This window comes from Ranitomeya imitator, chromosome 2 (genome assembly GCF_032444005.1).
Source record: "Ranitomeya imitator isolate aRanImi1 chromosome 2, aRanImi1.pri, whole genome shotgun sequence".
NCBI classification, from domain to species: domain Eukaryota; kingdom Metazoa; phylum Chordata; class Amphibia; order Anura; family Dendrobatidae; genus Ranitomeya; species Ranitomeya imitator.
Window position 1 is genome coordinate 842,852,100 of NC_091283.1, and position 4,966 is coordinate 842,857,065.

The window sequence follows — 4,966 nt, forward strand, 5'->3', positions numbered from 1 at the left end:
GGGTAAGGATTCTCAGCAGCCTGCCAATTCGAATCCAGACAGACAATGACACAGCTGTGGCATATGTCTACCACCAGGGGTGGACTCGGCGTTCTCTGGCCTCGGCCGAGATTCCAGGATCCTCCTTTGGACAGAGGCAACGGTCCTGGGTAGCTCCGCAGTGCATGTCCCCGGTGTGGACATTTAGGCCGCCGACTTCCTCAGCCGCGAGGGCCTTGCGGCAGGGGAATGGTCCTTACTTCAGGAGGTTTCCTTTCATATTGCTCTTCGATGGGGGACTCCAGAGGTGGTCCTCATGGAGTCCCGATGGAACAGGAAGGTCCCTCGGGTCATCCCAAGGTCCCGCGATCCTCTCGCAGTGGTGTTGACACTCTGGCCATTCCTTGGTCGCAGTTCGTGCTCCCCTATCGGTTCCCTTGCTTTCCAAGCTGTCGAAAAGATCAAGGCGGGATAGGTGCCGGTCATTCTGATCGTCCCGGATTGGCCCAGGAGGTCTTGGTTTGCGGACATCGTCAATCTTCTCACGGACACCCCTGGTGCCTTCCAAACAGACCCGATCTGCTGTCTCCGGGTCCGATCTGCCACCCGAATTATCGGTTGCTCAGTTTAACGGCATGGCTGTGGACTCCACAGTTGTGAGAGCGTCCGGCCTTTCGGACCGGATGGGTCACACTATAATCCAGGCTAGGAAGCCTTCGTCTTCTTCCAGGATCTACTTTTCGTACCTGGAAGGCTTACTTTCGTTGATGCGAGTCCAACCGCTTGTCACTATGTCCTTTTCCCTGCCTTCCATGTGGTTTTCCTTCAGGCAGGACTGGATTCGGGCTTCGCTCTCAGTTCTCTAAAGGGCCAGGTTCCTGCGCTCTTCTTCCCTTTAAGAAGACGTTCTCTTCTCAGCCACAGGCTAAGACCTTCCTTCGAGGAGTAGCCCACGCTGTCCCTCCGTACAGGGCCTCTGTGGATTCATGGGCTTTAAAGGTTGTGCTGGTTGTTCTTAGGGGTTCCCCCTTTGAGCCTCTCAGGGAGTTTTCCCTGTCAGTTCTATCTCGGAAGGTGGCTCTCATCAGGGCCATCTCTTCGATCTGCCACGTTTTTGAGTTGGCGGCCATTTCTTGCCGACCTCCTTTCTCGATTTTTTTCCACCAGGACAAGGTGGTCCCAGGCCTCCGCCTTCCTTCCTTTAACGAGGTGGTTTTCATCTTTCCACCTCAACGAGGACATTGTTTCTACCTTTTGTCCAGCTCCGACTCACCCTCTCGAGCGATCGTTGACCTCGTCAGGGCAGTGAGGATCTCCCTGGCTAGCACGGCCGCTTTCCGAAAGATGGATTCTCTTTTCGCCATCCCTGATGGCGTGCGTAGAGGCCTGCCGGCTTCCAAGGCGACTATTGCCTGCTCGATCAGAATGGCAATTTTAGAAGCTTACCGGGTCAAGAGCAGAGTGCCCCCTCCTGGGATTAAGGCTCACTCTACCCTACCCGGGCGGTCGGCGCTTCCAGTGCGGTACGTCACAAGGCTTTCGCCGACTGCTTTGCAAAGCGGCAACCTGGTCTTCCATCCACACGTTTTGCCGAACTACAAGGTCCGTACCTATGCTTCGGCGGACGCCAGCCTGGGCAGAAGGATCCTGCAGGCGGCAGTGGTGAGTCCTCGGACCTGATGGAAGTCCGTTTTTTCCCACCCCAGGGACTGCTTTGGGACGTCCCATGGTTCCTGTGTCCCCCAATGAAAGGCGATAGAGAAAACAGGATTTTTGGTTGCTTACCGTAAAATCTGTTTCTCGGAGCCTTCATTGGGGGACACAGCACCCTCCCAAGTTGAACATTTCTGTTTACTGTATATGTTTGAGTTCTTTGAACACTCTTTGAGTGTTTGAATCTGTTAATTTGTGGAGCGCCGTGGAATTTGTTGGCGCTCTGTAGATAAAGTTTATTATTATTATATTATTATTCTTTCTCTTTTACACGTTGCTTCTCCTACTGCTTTCTCACTAACTGAAGATCCTACTTCCTGTCGGTAGGGTGTACACTGCAGAGGAGGAGCTAACTTTTTATTTGCATAGTGTCAGCCTCCTAGTGGCAGCAGCATACACCCATGGTTCCTGTGTCCCCCAATGAAGGCTCCGAGAAACAGATTTTACGGTAAGCAACCAAAAATCCTGTTTTCTTTCTACTTCCTCAGTATCATTTTGTTTTAGGTCTGTTGTTTCACTCAACACCTTCCCTCCCCCACCCTCTATCCTTGGTTATGCTTGTATTTCCCATTATAACAAAATAAGAGTTTGGACTCAAGTTGTTGCAGGTCAAACTATTTAGCTCACATTTCTGTGGTTTTAATTTCATGTGTTGTTGATCTGCGACTCTATGCATTTATTGTATTCTGCTATGTTTTTGCTCTGGATAAAAAAAAGTGTACATACCCCGGCAAAATTTTTAATTTCTTGGCCTTTTTTCACAGAATATGAATAACACTAAAACTTTTTCTCCACTCTTGGTTAGTGGTTGGAAGAAGCCATATATTGTCAGCCTACTGTGTTTTCTTTTTTTAAATCATAATGACAACCCAAAACATCTAAATGACCCTGATCAAAAGTTCACATACCCCATTTCTTAATACCGTGTGTTGCCCCCCTTTAACATCAATGACAGCTTGAAGTATTTTGTGGTAGTTGTGGATGAGGTTTTTTATTTTCTCAGATGGTAAAGCTGCCCACTCGTCTCGGCAAAAAGCCTCCAGTTCCTGTAAATTCCTGGGCTGTCTAGCATGAACTGCGCGCTTGAGATCTCCCCAGAGTGGCTCAATGATATTGAGGTCAGGAGACTGAGATGGCCACTCCAGAACCTTCACTTTGTTCTGCTCTAGCCAATGACGGGTCAACATGGCCTTGTGTTTTGGATCGTTGTCATGTTAGAACGTCCAAGTACGTCCCATGCGCAGCGTCCGGGCTGATATTTGCAATTTTGCCTCCAGTATTTGCTGATAACGTGCTGCATTCATCTTTCCTTCAACTTTGACCAGGTTTCCTGTGTCTTTGTAGCTCGCACATCCCCAAAACATCAGCGATCCACCTCCGTGCTTTACAGTAGAAATGGTGTTCCTTTCATCATACGCCTTGTTGACCTCTCACCAAATGTAACGTTTATGGTTGTGGCCACAAAATTCCAATTTGGTTTTATCACTCCAAATTACCTTGTTCCAGAAGTTTTGAGGCTTGTCTCTGTGCTGTTTTGGGTATTGTAGGCGAGATACTTTGTGGCATTTGCGCAGTAATGGCTTTCTTCTGCCGACTCAACCATGCAGCCCATTTTTCTTCAAGTGCCTCCTTATTGTCCATCTTAAAAAAGCCACACCGCTAGTTTTCAGAGAGTCCTGTATTTCAGTTGTTGTTATTTGTGGGTTTTTCTTTGCATCCTGAACAATTTTCCTGGCAGTTGTGGATGACTTTTGTTGGTCTACCTGACCGTGGTCTTGTTTTTACAGAGCCCCTGATTTTCCATTTGCACAGTATGAACGCTGCTGACTGTCATTATCAATTCCTCGGATATCTTTTTGTATCCCTTTCCTGTTTTATACAGCTCAACTACCTTTTCCTGTAGATCCGTTGACAATTTTTTTGCTTTCTCCAAGACTCACAATCCAGAAACATCAGTGGCTGGATGAAAGATGCAAGAGTCTGTCTGGATCCCAGAAACCCACTCAGCTTTTATGCACACACACTGATTACAAGCAAACAGGTCACAGGTGAGGATGTTACCTTTAGTAGCGATTCACACCCATTTGTGTCAACTTCTGTGCATGTTATCAGGCCAAAATCACCAGGGAATGTGAACTTTTGATCTGGGTCATTTGGATATTTTGGGTTGTCCTTACGATTTAAAAAGAGAAAACACAGTTTGACAATAAATGGCTTCACCCAACCACTAACCATGAGTGGAGAAAAAGTTTTGGTGTTATCATTCATATTCTCTGATCAAAGGACAAGAAAGCAAAAATTCTGCTGGGGTATGTAAACTTTTGAGCACAACTGTATATATATATTTATCCCTCAATGTGAAATGTGGCAATTTACAATTAATATCCACTTTGAGACACCAGACTGGACACAATTGAGTCTGCCAGTTAGGCCATCAGACCTGAGCCTGTGGTGAGCAGCATGGAAACAGGTGGTAAGTTTCATTTAGATCAGATTCATTATAAATCCACACTTGGAATGGAAAAAATGATGGAGAGCTGAGAGCAAGGCCTGATTGTAAGGGAGAAGCGGATGATATTTTATAAATTGCCAACATTGTCGGGTTTTCTTAGGTAGTGGTGTGGAGAGTATACCGAGAAAGATGAAAACTGGCTAAAGAAAGAGGATCCTGTGGATGGGAATAACGCCACTAGAAAAGGATTAGAAGAGGATGTGAACAATCTTCCTTATGAAAGGGTTTAGAGGAGGCTGTGAAGAATCGTTCTGATGAAAAGGAACAGAGGAGGATGTGAATTGTCCTGATGAAAAATATCAGAAATGGATGTGAAGAATCGTTGTAATAAATGGGCAGTACAGTCAAGAAAACTGCAGCTGAATACAACGCTGGTGCCAACTGTGTGTGAATGTACAGATATGACCGCAGACCACCGCTGATGTCTAAGGGAAGGCGACTCGAGAGGGGAACAATCATATTACTGGGCAGTGGGAGAATGTGACCTGGACGGAGGAACCCAGATTTCTTTTACCCATATGAATAGGAGGGTCAGGATTTGGAGCAAGCTACATGCCTCTATAGTCCCTCCCGGTATGGCAGGCGGACTAATGGTGGGAAAAGATTCACTTGGTACACCCTATGAATGTTTAAATATATGAATGTTTAATGTAAAATAACATACAAAATGAGCAACTAATAAAGTAACTGAGCCAATAACTTCACACTATGGGGAGGTGATGCAGTCGGGGTCAGGGCTGGCTTTCCAGCTGCTCGTTCAGA